Source organism: Rhineura floridana, chromosome 6 (assembly GCF_030035675.1).
Source record: "Rhineura floridana isolate rRhiFlo1 chromosome 6, rRhiFlo1.hap2, whole genome shotgun sequence".
In the NCBI taxonomy this organism is placed as follows: Eukaryota; Metazoa; Chordata; class Lepidosauria; order Squamata; family Rhineuridae; genus Rhineura; species Rhineura floridana.
The window spans coordinates 147,141,510-147,156,019 of record NC_084485.1 but is presented as its reverse complement, the minus strand read 5'-3'; the positions used below and the strand labels follow the sequence as shown (position 1 = coordinate 147,156,019).

Sequence of the window (14,510 nt, the reverse complement as noted above, 5' to 3'; positions counted from 1 at the left end):
GTCTTGACCTGGCACTGAAAATATAACAGTGTTGGCACCAGGTGCACCTCATCAGGAAGATCATTCCATAATTTGGGGTCCACCACTGAGAAGGCCCTCTCCCTCGTTGCCAGACTCCCAGCTTCCCTCCGAGTAGGCACCCGCAGGAGGGCCTTTGATGTGGAGCGTAGTGTATGGGTGGGTTCGTGTCGGGAGAGGCATTCCATCAGGTATTGTGGTCCCAAGCCATGTAAGGCTTTATAGGTTAAAACCAGCACCTTGAATCGAGCTCGGAAACATACAGGCAGCCAATGCAAGCGGGCCAGAATCAGTTTTATATGTTCAAACTGTCTGGTCCCTGTTACCAATCTGGCCGCTGCATTTTGCACAAGCTGCAGCTTCCAAACCATCTTCAAAGGCAGCCCCACGTAGAGTGCATTGCTGTAATCTAACTTGGAGGTTACCAGAGCATAGACAACTGAAGGCAGGTTATCCCTGTCCAGATAGGGGCGTAGCTGGGCCACCAATCGAAGTTATTAGAAGGCACTCCGTGCCACTGAGGCTACCTGAGCCTCAAGTGACAGAGATGGTTCTAGAAGAACCCCCAAGCTATGAATCTGCTCCTTCAGGAGGGGTGCAACCCCATCCCGGGCAGGTAGGACATCCACCATCCGGTCAGAAGAACCACCCACTAACAGCATCTCAGTCTTGTCTGAATTGAGCCTCAGTTTATTAGCTCTCATCCAGTCCATTGTCACAGCCAGGCACTGGTTCAGCACATTGACAGCCTCACCTGAAGAAGATGAAAAGGAGAAATAGAGCTGCATGTCATCAGCATACTGATGGCAATGCACTCCAAAGCTCCGGATGACAGAACCCAACAGTTTCATGTAGAAATGGTTGAACAGCATGGGGGACAGAACTGACCCCTGTGGAACCCCATACTGGAGAGTTCAGGGTGCCGAGCAATGTTCCCCAAGCACCACCTTCTGGAGCCGACCCACCAAGTAGGAGCAGAACCACTGCCATGCAGTCCCTCCCACTCCCAACTCAGTCAGTCTTCCCAGAAGGATACCATGGTCGATGGTATTGAAAGCTGCTGAGAGATCAAGGAGAATCAACAGAGTCACACTTCCCCTGTCTCTCTCCTGACAGAGGTCATCATACAGGGCAGCCAAGGCTGTTTCCGTGCCAAAACCAGGCCTGAAACCTGACTGAAATGGATCCAGATAATCAGTCTCATCCAAGAGTGTCTGGAGCTGGCCTGCCACCACCTTGCCCAGGAATGGAACATTTGCTACTGGCCTATAGTAATTAAGATTTTCTGGGTCCAGGGAGAGTCTCTTCAGGAGTGGTCTCACTACCGCCTCTTTCAGGCAGCCAGGGACCACCCCCTCTCGCAGAGAGGCATTAATCATTTCCCCGGCCCAGCCAGCTGTTCCATCCCTGCTAGCTTTTATTAGCCAAGAAGGGCAAGGATCCAGCACAGATGTGGTTGCACGAACCTGTCTAAGCACTTTGTCAACATCCTCAAGCTGTACCAACTGAAACTCATCCAAGAAATCGGGACAAGGCTGTGCTCTGGATACCTCGCTTGATTCACCTGCTAGAACACTGGAGTCTAAGTCTTGGCGGATGCTAAAGATTTTATCCTGGAAGTGCCTAGCATATTTGAAGCAAACATTATCAGCTGCCAGAATTTATAATGCAAGCCTGGAATGTAACAAACATTTTAACTTCTATTCATAACTGACACAATCAACACACATGTATTTTTAACCTAGGTATCTGTATTTGAGTCCAAAAAGTATTGGAAAAGTGGCCTTAATGAGCTATACATGACAAGCTCCTGGCCTTCCATTTTTCACTATTGGAAATGGATGTATCAGATAAATAGAAGATGTACAACATTTTTTTGCAATTATTTTCAATGTTGCAGCTATTTCATTCATTTATTTGTTTTTTGATCTCATGGCCCGGTTCTTGTCTACGTTTCGAGTTACGATCCAATCCACCCTGAAGCAAGTAGACAAAGAAAGGAAGGATAGCAACAGGGAGAAATCATGGGAACCAAGAGCCACAAGTACATCTGTTTCTCAAGCAGGAGTTTTAAAAGTAACCTGGAAGTATTTACTGGCAGCCAGGGTCAGTAGGGGACACTGAATAAAGATGGGGAAGGGACTCAATAAGAAGTACATAAGAGATATTTGACAGATTATTCTTTAAAATGATTATGTCAGTGTTTATACAGATTGGTCAATGTACCTTGTGTTTAAGAGTGCTTAGTAAATTTCAAGAGATGCTGTGGCACACCTCTGAGATCATGCAGCATGGAGCAGCAAAATGCCTCTCGCCTGCGCTGTCAAGGTACCATGTTTTGCCTTGACACCCAATGCTAGACAAATACAAAGCGCTGCTCGAAGAAAAGGAAAGAGCAATCTTGCCCCATCCGCTTTTTAAAAAAGTTGTACACTTTACAACTTAAAGTGTACAATAGGGTCCATTTCTGGATTCGCCAAATTTTGCTTCTGTTCCACCCTCAGACAAAATCCCACGGAGCACCATCCTTTGGATTTGCTGTGGGCAAGCAGCAGCAGCCACAAGGAAAAGCTCACCCGCGTTGCTTGATTTTTAGCTTTAAAAAAAAAAAGTTTTTACTCCTCTTACTTGTGAAGGTATAAAGAAAAACACACAGGAAATATTTTAACCAGTCATTTGCTAAACAATTTCTGAACAAAATTATTTCCAGTGTTCCAGTCAAGGAATATAAATGTGTTGGTTTTATTGACAAGCTCTAGGTTCTTAGGTTTTTTTAAATATATAAATGTGTTTATTCACATTAAATAACTTTACACAGATTAGACTGTTTTTAGGTTCTGGCCATTGAATGTTCTCCATTGATTCATTCTGGCACATACAGTATGTAACCTTAGGCCTTCTCTCTGTATATCTTCTGGATCTGGGCCTGGTCGAACCCTCAAATCACACCCAGCTATCAGAATTTTGACCAAGAGCTGGCAGCTATTCAATTGTGCCATCTTAAGTGACCAGCTGATTTCCTTGAATTAGTGTATCACTCCCATTAATACTACTCGTGGAATTGATCCAGAAGTATCATGAAGTTAGCCAACTTCCATTCTGTGTTAATGCCACATTTGATATGTACTGCGCCTCTTGTATGAAATCTTAATGTTAGTGTTATTGGAAGATGTCAATGGGGAACCCTTATTTACTTATTTAACTCCAGTAGATGGTGCTGACTGATCATAGCAGTTCATCTGGTTAAACATGGGATATGTAGAAAGAATATGAATTCCATGCAACATTTGAATTAACGGTTATATCTGACAAATAATGCTGTGTCCATGTGTCTTTTCGGCAAGTAGTAAAGACTTCCCTCTTTCAGGAAGCCTTCTAAGTGGAGATGTTAACTCAGTCAGTATCTGTACTGGATTTGAAATTGTTTTATATATTTATTCATATTATTTTATAAAAGTATTTATATACCATCAGTTCCTACAATATAACATAGTGGTTTACAGCAGCATATACATATATATGTATATGTTTTAACTGTTTTTCTATTTGCAATGTTTGTAAATATTTTTCTATATGCAATTGTTTTACATATGGTTTATTGTATTGTGAAATTGCTTCAAGATGCTTCATAGGAAGTGATTCATAAATGAAATAATAATTATTTAATTAATAATAGCTTTATTGAACCCTCACTTATGATTAGTGTGAAACTGAAAGTCAACATAAAAGACCAATGATAGACTGTTAGAGCTGCCACAAACACTGAATAAAAAAGTCTAACCATCTCTATAATGAACCACAATGAAGTCAAGTATTGTATTATTAGATGTCATGGGTCATATTTGTGTTGTTAACTTGCTGTGACAATGGGTTGTACTCAGAGTAGACCAACTGAAATTAATTGAGCTAAGTCCATTAATTTCAATGGGTCTACACTGAGTAGGACTAGCACTGGATACAACCTAATATTCTGTTATTTTACTATGTACTTTTTGCTTGGTGTCATCAGTTTGCTAGGAGCATTAGAAAATGCTTACCATCTAAGCAGAGTTAATGTTAACAATGAGAAATTTGAATGCCAATTATTTGCATTCATGTCGTCCTGACCCTCCTCAGAACATGGCCCCTGTTGCACTTTATTTGGCGGTTACAATCCAGGCAAGTTTTTGCTATGGTACTGAGTTAAATGAGAGATTTGAAAGCTTGACAACAGAAAGAAAGAGGCAGTTTGAGGTGTTAAAAGCTTGGTTTAGGACTTAAAGGTGGGAACACAACCAGCATGTCTCTGTCTCTGTGAATGGGAAACTATTGTTCACAAAGAAATGTGCCTTACAGAGCAATCCAACTCAGGAGAAGCTGGCATAAGTGGTGTTGGAGCAACAAAAGCTGGTGTAGAGTTCTGCCACATTCAGTTGCCATTCAGGAGCCTCTGGGATGGTTGTATGCTGGCTGAGCTGGAAGCTGTGTGCAGGGACCCGAAAGTAAAAGTCTGCTCCCCCAAATACCCCTACTGAGAAGTAAGTCCTCTCCATTGACTTCTATTGTAGTTATTTTCTTATACCAACCTTTTTCCTGGCATAAGCTTTGCCTGAATTGGGACCTGCAGGAGCGCTCCAAACACGAGTTGGATGGGGCCTAAGTCCTCTCACCTCAGCTACAGCCCCAGAATGCCCCTTTTGGGGGACTTATGCTGGTCTTGGCTGAGCCCGGCTGAGAGACCTACACTGGCATAGCCTGGCTGAGCTGGGACCCCGCCAGCTTAGCCAGAGATCTGCCACATCCAACTCCCCTCAGCCTGCATAAATATGAGTTGGATTGTGCCCTTAGGGAAGGCCTACCGCTGCTAGTTAGTGGGTCTGAATATCTTTATATTATTTACCAAGGCTTGAAACCCTGTCTTGTCACTAAGAAGACCAATTTCTGTGTGTTTTGTGTGATTTCAAACATTTCCTAGAACTTTTTAAAAATCAGACATCTCAGCTAGCATTTGGATGCTCAAAGAGCTACCTGTTTCAGGTTCAGGGTTAAATTAGCAAAGGATGGAAACATTTCAGTGATGTTTTAGGTTGATGACGTTTTTTTCTGCCACCTGTACCCAACTCATTAAGATGGTGGCAGGCTATACATCTAAATAAACAAGTGGGATTTCCAAAACATGTTGCAGTAGATGGTGCTCCTGTTCAGTTTTCCAGCCAGTCAGCATGCCTTGCCTTCTTTCAGGATACTCCGTTCCATTCCTGCCTGCCCCCAGTTTTCCCCAACATCCCCAACGTTCTGTCCTCACTCATACTCATTAGGTTGTTTCAGAGGGTACTGTCCTTTAGTCCCCCTTCAAAAAAAGGACTGTATGTCTGCAAACCTTGGGGTTCCCCAAATGAAACCAAATAAATTATTAATTGTCTTTAGTTGAAAGGGGTTACTCTATTTAAGACATAAAACTGGGGTCATGAAGAGTGAGGGTTTGACCTTAGCCTTGATTTTAGGTAGATTGTCTGATTGTTTTTGCTATGAGTGTTGTCCAGCCTGTGACAAACTGACTGGAAGCCTGCCCCTATCCCACGCATTTCCAGCAGACTCAGCTCTTCATCTCATGAGCACAGTTGAGCTGCTGAAGGTAAAAGTGGTGATGCAAAGGAAACAGATGAGACCAGTTTCCTCGTTTTCCTTTGTCAGCAACTGAACTCTTGATAGCACTCTTTTTTGAGGCTGTTTATTCAGAGATCTGATGTGTGTATTTGTTCATTCCTTAGGCCACTGGTGAAAGTCTTAACTCTTCCTCATGCTGAAGTCTGAAGGCAGTCAAACAGTGATTCCCAATTTGTGAGGGAGGCACATGAATATGCTGTCAGAGGGGTCGAAGCGAGCCTTTGACAATTAATGTCAAAATGAGTCTATGCCCCTTGAATTGAAGAGATGTTATGCAGCATCTGCTCGCTCTCTGACACTATATGAACAGACGTGACATGGTCCCTATGAAGACAATCTTGTTGCATCTTTACAACCTCCCTTGCTCAGAATTATGTCACTGTCCATATATTGTTGGAGGGAGGATCAACATTGCATGAGTCCTATGGAAAAAAGTAAAAGGGGATGGAGAAGAAATTCATTTTTTTCATATCTTAATGAGATACTAAACCAATATGTGAACCAAACCACAGCTATCGTTTGAAATTTTCACTTCCCCAAATTTTGCAATGCTGTTTTCCAAACAATGTGTACAAAAATGCATATATTAAATATGCATAAATGCATATATTACTGAAAATAATATACAAAATGTGTTATATTTGGGAAAATTACAAAAATGTGTATATTAGGAGAAATTTGCTGTAGACTGCTGACAAATTTTAATTGCTGTGGAAATGTGCAGAACTGAATTTAAGACTGGAAAAATGAGAAACTGAGAGAAACTAAATTTGATAGATTCATCCATCTCTAAAGTAGCCTGCTGTAGGGATGGGCTTCATTGTTTAGTTCCAATCCACTTGGATTCTGAGAGTTCAGCTGTTGTTCCCAATCCACCCTTTTTTTTGTTCCTGTTTGCTTTCGCAATTGCTGATCCACTGATTTCTTTAAATGAAAAAATATTTTTTAAATAAAAATGCTTATGATGTTCCACATGGTTTTCTTCCCTATTTACATTTCAGCAGATAATGGCCCACTGAGTCTGTCTCTTGCCTCAGGCTAACTTATGTGCTGGTAAATGATCCCCCCCTTTCACTATTCTTGTTGGCAGTACTTTTGATTTTTACTATTGAAAAGTCAACCAGCACTGCTTATTTTAACTTATTTTTTATTACTAAATTTTAATCTTAAAACAATTAAAGTAACAGATACCAATTTTACCAAAAATTGCAATTTATTTATTTTGTGCATTTATAGAATAGAAATAGCGAGGGCTATATGTTTTGAAAGCAGAAAGTAATATTGCTACTGCTATGATTTTGTCACTGTTATTTTATATTTGAAAATCACTTATTTCTTCTTTAATTAAAAGTGTGTATTTAAATAATAAATTTTAACCCTGCAAATGTTATGCTTGTATGATCTCTTGAATTCCTTTATCAGTAGCAGCAGCTCCACTACCTTGTATTTTTAAAAAATTCCTTACAAGATCCTAAAGAAATCTGAGAAGTAACAAAACAAAGAAAAAATTGGAGGGGGGTTAATGGGTGTAAATGGTGTTCGTTATCACCTAGACATCCATAAAGAATGCAACTTAGAGGACAGACAATTATGAAGATAATAACATAAAACTTTTTTTAAAAAAAAATCCATGCTGTTGACAGCCGCGACCTGCCACAAGAAACCAGTGCCAGTCCAAAAAGACAGCAGACTGTCAGATTAAGTTGAAATCCAGTACTAAGTCCAATTTAGCAGATCTCCCCCATCCCCAGCCTGCACTAAAATACAGGAGAATTTAGAAGCATTGCTATAATGGGCATCTGTAGGAATTTTGCCAGGGAGGGGCAAAGTAAAACACTGAAAGGGGAGAATAGGATAATTTCCCACCAAACAAATGTGAATAATTGTGCCAATACATTTTGCCTCATATCTCAGATTCTACAAATGCCCCTTTGCCTCCCTCCGCAGACACCCATGATCACCATTGCTCAGAAAGCACAGCTCTGCCATGATGGACTTAGCAAAGGTGAGGACAGGGTGCTGGGAGACAATATAGTTATGCATCAGATTTAGCATGGAGGGATTTATTAGTGCAGAGTGACATGTCCCTCCGATACAGGGCAAAAAATACTATTACTGGCTACTGTCAAAAGTTGGGGAAACACTGTGACAGATAAACAGCTTGTCATGAATGAGTAAACTAAAATCAGTAAGCTGTATGAGTCACACTACATGAGATGAAAAACTGTCCCAAATTTGTATTCAGGAAAAGACATTTCATTGAGTAAAATCTTGTGCCTCTTAACACAACTGCCTTGTTACATCCATGTGTTCCTTCCAAGTATTCTGACAGCCCACTTCCTGTTTTTCTAGCGATTCCACCAGGCACAGTCCCAGCTGGGATGGAGGCAAGTGGATAGAAAATAGCCTGCTGTGAATTAAAAGCCAACAAATGAAACAACCTGCCTCAAGCTGTTTTCCTACGCAGATCTTGCTACTTGCGCAGTGTACTCACATGAGCAATTGTACCTTCAAGTGAGTTGCTGCTGGACAGTCACTAAACTCATTCTAGATTGAGACACCAAGGGCACAATCCTCCTCTCAAGAACCACTGGCAGAAAAGCAATAGGATATGGAGGAAGGCTTGCTATGCCATTGCAACACCAGTTACATCACTACCATGAAATATATACTGTTGCGTTGACAGATATGTCAGTGCAGCTACCTTGATATGAGGGAATATCAGCTATGTAGTCTAAAATGCACTGGTGGAAAGGCCATAATGGGGCAAAGTTGTGGGTGGGATAGGGGAAGGACACACACCAAATTCGATATTCGCACCTTCATAGATACCACAGCTTTATTAAATGGAACTTACATCTGAGTAGACGTGTGCAGGATTGTAAATGCGGGCTGTGGCTTACATGTAATGATGACAATTATATATATAATAAATATTATTATTATCCTTAAAAATTTATATCTCACCCTTCCTCCCAAAGGAAACCCAGGGTAGCAAACAAATGATAAAGCTCTAAAAATATCTTAAAAAACAAAATATCTTTAAAAATATTTTCAGTACAGATGCAGATTGGGATAAGATACTTACTTAAAAGGCTTGTTGTGAAAGGAGGTCTTCGAGTAAGTGCCGGAAAGTCAATAGAAATGGAATGACTCACTCAAGGGCAAGAGTCAACATTACAGTGGAGATGCATTAAAAGATGTGTCTCTTAAAATGTTTTGCAACTAGCAGCTGCTGTGGAGAAAGATAATCATATTCCCCCAGCACCTGTTGGAAGAAGGGGGATTTCTCTTCCAGCTGCTGTTTCCAAAAAGTTTAAAGAGGCAGAGATACATTCACACATCATTGTTGATCTTTCTAATTTGACCCTAAGGGGTAGAGAAATAACATATTTTTCTAGCGTGGTAAATGTGCTATTAGAGGGAAACCATTGACTGTGGTGTTATATTCATTCCACTATCTATTGTCATTGAGGTAGAGAATCAGATAAATGGAATCTTTTAAAAAAAGGTAAAGGTGTCCCCGCACTTATAGTGTGAGTCATTTCCGACTCTTAGGGTGATGTCTTGCGATGTTTACTAGGCAGACCGTATATATGGGGTGGGATTGCCAGTTCCTTCCCCGGCCTTTCTTTACCCCCCAGCATATGCCGAGTACTCATTTTACTGACCACGGATGGATGGAAGGCTGAGTGGACCTCGACCCCTTTTACCGGAGATTCAACTTCCTCCTTCTGTTGGAATCGAACTCCAGCCGTGAGCAGAGCTTTGGCTGCGTTACTGCCGCTTAGCACTCTGCACCACGGAGGTGAGCCCTAGAAAAGTCAATTTCTGTAACTGAAGATTGTCACAATGACACATTAGATTGCTGGACAGAACTGGAACTAATTCAGGAACTAAAGCCACCCTTAAGTTTAGGTTTTTGGGTAAAAACAGTTTCCTTTTGAACTGAAGTAATATAGGGAAGTTGGAAGTAGAATGCTTTTCTAGTCACGATAACTTTCTGTTTGGACTTTCTTCACTTATGTAAGACCTTGCTTATTTTGTTAAATGATTCAGTCTTACAAACATGATGAAACGATTCCAGGGAGGAGGCCAAAAGGGAAGTGTCTTGTGTTAATGTAGATGAATTCAAGACTGCACGTCTTGCATGAATTCAAGACTGCATTTGATTTACAGTGTTTCATTTAATTCTTGTCCTAGGTACGGAGAGGAAATACAGTTCTCAGTTTATGTACTCATCACTGCCCACAGGGAAAGCAAAGCTTTGTTTAAAAGAAAAAGTCTAGATAGTTTTAATTCATACTCTCTAAAGAAATCATAAAAAGGTTGGTGACTCCGTTTTGAGTGCTAGGAATGGAGAATACTGCCCTACTTGGATTCTAAAGTAGGCTCACCTGATGCGATCCAGGTGGATTATGACCCAGATTGGGTCAATGGCCCACTACAGAATCCACAGTCTGGTGGATTCTGTTACAAGATGATCTGAGGATTGCACACAGCCTCCACTCCCCTCCTCTTTAAAAACTTCTGAAATAGTGTAGTGAGTCATATGCTACCTGCTTAGGCTGTGAGCACCTGGAAATGCTCTTTCAGAAGTTTTAAGGGGAGGAAATGGGGGTTGGAGGCAGTATTTATTTATTTATTACATTTGTATACCGCCCCATACCTGAAGCTCTCTGGGTGGTGTAATCCTAAAACCACCTTGTAAGCTTTTTGTAAGCCGCCCTGAGTGCCCTATTATAGGGTAGAAGGGCGGGATAGAAATATTTTAAAATAAATAAATAAAATAAATAATATATGTTTCCAGCTGGATTTTTAAGGATTTTTCATTTTAAAAATCCACCTGGTAATGGGCAGGACCAACATTGTTCCATCCCTTCTGACAACTGGGATGAATTAGACTTTAATGGGTCTATCCATCGTTACTGATTTCAAAATATCCCATTGTTATTTATTATTTTAATGAAGTCTTTGTATCTGAATAATTTGTTCTTTCTCCAGATTCTAAATTCTGATCAGGATTTAAAATCCAGTACAGATTTTAAGGGAGATTATCTGTGCTCAATAATAATTTACTGTATAATGGTTCCATATCTTTAACCTATGAATAATAAAAATGTTATTTTTACTGATTTTTTACAGAGTTTGTCCACTTGGTATTATCCACCCAAAGTAATTTATGTAATGGGGTTCTTAACAAATATCTCTCCAACTGTGATACACAGGAACCAGGATCTAAGAAACAAATAAAGGAAACTATGGTTAGACAACTCCAAAACCTCATGGTTCAGTGTGGTAAAGAATTTGGTAACATGTGCCTCTGAGGATATGGTGAGTGGTGGCAACACCTACAATCAGCCCAAATAACAGAAACAAGATATGTGCTGTGCTGATCTTGTTTTAGCTGGGAGGGGGCAACAGAGGGTCATTAAAAAACAAGGTTTTTTGCCTCTTAGTGAATTTCTCTGCTAGAATGGATCGATCATTTGCATGCTTATTGAGTTCAGTGGGATTTACTCCCCTGCAGTCATGTTTAGGATAGGTGAAACTGACCACAGGGGATGGGGAGGGCAGGAGGAGGAAGAGGAGGAGGGAGGGGAGGAAAGGCAGAGGGGAGGATTGGGAAGGGAGCAGGCAGGAGGGGGAGGGTAGGAGAAGGACAGGTTTGATCATTTGCATGCTTATTGAGTTCAGTGGGATTTACTCCTGTGCAATCATGCTTAGGATAAGTAAAACTGACCAGGGGGAGGGAGAGAGGGCTGGAGTGGGCAGGGGAGGAGGAAGAAGGAAGAGGGGAGGGGAAGAGGAAGGGAGAGGGGAGGGGAAGGAGGAGAAAGCCAGGTCTGATCATTTGCATGCTTATTGAGCTCAGTGGGATTTACTCCTATGCAGTCATGGTTAGGTTAGGAAAAACTGACCATGGGGAGGGGGGAAGGAGGGGATTGGAGGGGATTGGAGGGGGCAAAGGAAGGGGATAGAAGGCAGGAGAATGGAGGGTGAGTTTGATCAGTTGCATACTTTTTGAGTTCAATGGGATAATTAGGAAAGGTATTGTCAGGCCCAGGATGTGACTCAGGAACCAGACCAGCGGTTGTAGTTAATTCGTGTTTTATTAGGGTAATGTCCAAACAAAGACTGCGTTTTCTCATGAAGCAATACAGGGATACAGGTCCTGCAGCATTGGGAGAAAGTTGACAGAGCAAGGGACTTCTTCCCACCTGTTCTTTAAGAAGGGGCCAAACGGGCGCACAATCTTTCGCTCCTCCTTAACTGCCCCTCAGGTACTGCCCGCCTTCCTCCCCTTCTCTCCTGTCTTTTCAGCTGTCTGCGTGTGCATGGTGAGGGGGGAAGCATCACCCCCTCCTCTTCTGAAGTTTCCGATTCCAGGATGGGGGATAGGGGAGGGGCTGATGGTAAACTGTCTCCCCGCTTTTCTGCTGTGAGCAGCCCTCCCTCTTTCCCCTCTTGCTCTGAGCCTGAAAGAGGGGGAGGCGTGAGAATGTCCAGGGAGGGCTCAGGCTCCCCGTTGCTAAGTGACCTTATCACTGGCAGTTCCTCTGTTTCGTCTTCGCTCCAAAGGGGGGAAGTTCCTCCCCCTTCCCTCTGCCATCCATCCGAATACTCTTCTCCCAACTCTCCGGGATCCAGCTCCCCGGGATTGGGACCCCAGCTCTGCCTTCCGACACCATCCCCCCTCCCAGGCTGTGCCCCCCTCCCCTTGTCTGGCTTGGGACGGTGGGGAAAACGTTGATGGAAAAGTTTTACCAATTCTGGAGCATGCACATCAGCTGCATCTTTCCATGATCTGTCAGCCACCCCATAGCCTTTCCAGTGAATCAAGTACTGCAGCTTGTGGCGTCTGATCCTGGAATCTAAGATCTCCTCAACTTCAAACTCAAGCTGCTCATTTACCAGGAGTGGAGCTCCGGGAGGTTCCTCCGGCCGTAACTCACTGGGAGGGGCGGCTTTCGTTAAGAGGGATAGATGGAACACAGGATGTATTTTAAACGTGTCAGGCAGCTTCAGTCGGTACGCCACGGGATTGATTTGAGTTTCTATTTCGAAAGGACCCACCCTCTTGTCATGTAATTTTCTACATTTGCTCGGCATCTGGAGGAAGCGGGTGGACAGCCATACCTGGTCTCCCGGTTGAAGGGGGGGCCCCTCCTTCCTGTGCAGGTCAGCAACTCGCTTGTACTCCGTTTTGGCTTCGTTTAACTGCTGTTTCAGTGTCTGTTGCGTCGCTTGCAATTCCTTAAGGAAGTTCTCAGCTGCCAGTACCAGCATTCCTTCTGAGCTGCTTGGAAAGACTTTAGGATGGAATCCATAATTAGCGAAGAACGGGGTTTGTTGAGTGCTGGAGTGCAGAGAATTGTTGTAGGCGAACTCTGCAAAATGCAAATATGATACCCAGTCAGTCTGTTGATAGGACACATAACTTCGTAAATATCTTTCCAAAACGGCGTTCAAGCGTTCCGTCTGCCCATCTGTCTGGGGGTGATGGGCGGAGGAGAGTTTTAATTCCGTCTGCAACTGTTTCCACATTGCTCTCCAAAATTTGGCTGTGAACTGAGTTCCTCGGTCTGAGACTACGCTGTTTGGCAATCCATGCAGCCGGTAGACTTCTTTTATGAATAACTTGGCCGTTTCTTTAGCCTCTAAGGCCCCTGCACAAGGAAGAAAGTGTGCCATTTTGGTAAGTAGATCCACCACTACTAAGATGGCTGTCATTCCTTGGGACTTGGGTAGATCAGTTATAAAATCCATGGAGAGGTCCTTCCAGGGTTCGTGTGGGACAGGCAACGGTTGTAACAGTCCTGCTGGTGTCCCTGTTTGTGTTTTTGTCCGCAGACAGACAGAGCAGGACTTTACATAACTCTCAATATCCCGACGCATTTTAGGCTACCAGATGTCCTTGGCCACGTTCTGAATGGTCTTGTAAATCCCAAAGTGTCCCGCTGTGATGGAATCATGACACTGGCGTAGGATTCTGAGCCTTAATTCCCCTTCTGGCACATATCTGGCGGTTTTGAACCATAACAGTCCATTTCTCCAGTGAAAGGTTACTTCTGAGTCTTGACCTTGTCCCGTCTCCTGCTGATATTTTAGCATGTCTGCATCTTCTTGTTGTGCCTTTTTGAGTTCCTCTTCCCATGAAGGCTGGCATACTCCCAACGTTAATTTTTCTGGCGGGATTACGTACTGAGGCTGGTCCTCGGATTCACTTTCTTTGTATTGTGGCTGTCTGGATAAGGCATCCGCTCTCTGGTTTTTGGCTTGGGCATGGTAAGTAATCTGGAAGTTAAACCTAGTGAAGAACTGGGACCATCTTATCTGTCTCTGGTTCAGCTTTCTGGCTGTTTGGAGGCTTTCAAGATTCTTGTGGTCGGAGCGCACTTCAATTCGATGAGAGGCCCCCTCTAGGTATTGTTTCCAGTTTTCAAAAGAGTCCTTGATGGCCAGCAGCATCTTCTCCCAAAGTGTGTAGTTCTTCTCTGCAGGCTTTAACTTCCGAGAGAAGTACGCACAGGGGTGCAGCTCCTTCCCTTCTTGGTCTAATTGTAGCAGGACCCCCCCGATGGCAAAATCTGAAGCATCTGCTTCCACTACGAAAGGGTGGTTCGGATCAGCAAAGCGCAGAATGGGCTCAGTAGCAAACCTTCTCTTCAGCTCCTCAAAGGCCTCGGTGGCGTTCTCTGTCCATTGAAACTTCTTCTTCCCCCTTAAACAGTCAGTCAGAGGAGCTGTTAATTTGGAAAACCCTGGAATGAACTTTCTGTAATAATTGGCAAACCCCAAAAACCGTTGTACATCCTTTTTGGTGACAGGTTGGCCCCAGTCCA

The 14,510-nt window shown here is 42.9% G+C and overlaps 1 long non-coding RNA gene across 1 annotated transcript; it reads right to left on the bottom strand.

Annotated features, from left to right (window-relative positions):
* Nucleotides 1-5,712: 5,712 nt before the first annotated feature.
* LOC133386805 (uncharacterized) lies at nucleotides 5,713-8,874 on the bottom strand. The gene is made up of 2 exons (XR_009763301.1): nucleotides 8,753-8,874; nucleotides 5,713-6,086 (listed from the first exon to the last, which is right to left on the bottom strand). It is a non-coding gene; the product is annotated as an uncharacterized LOC133386805 (long non-coding RNA).
* Nucleotides 8,875-14,510: the final 5,636 nt, after the last annotated feature.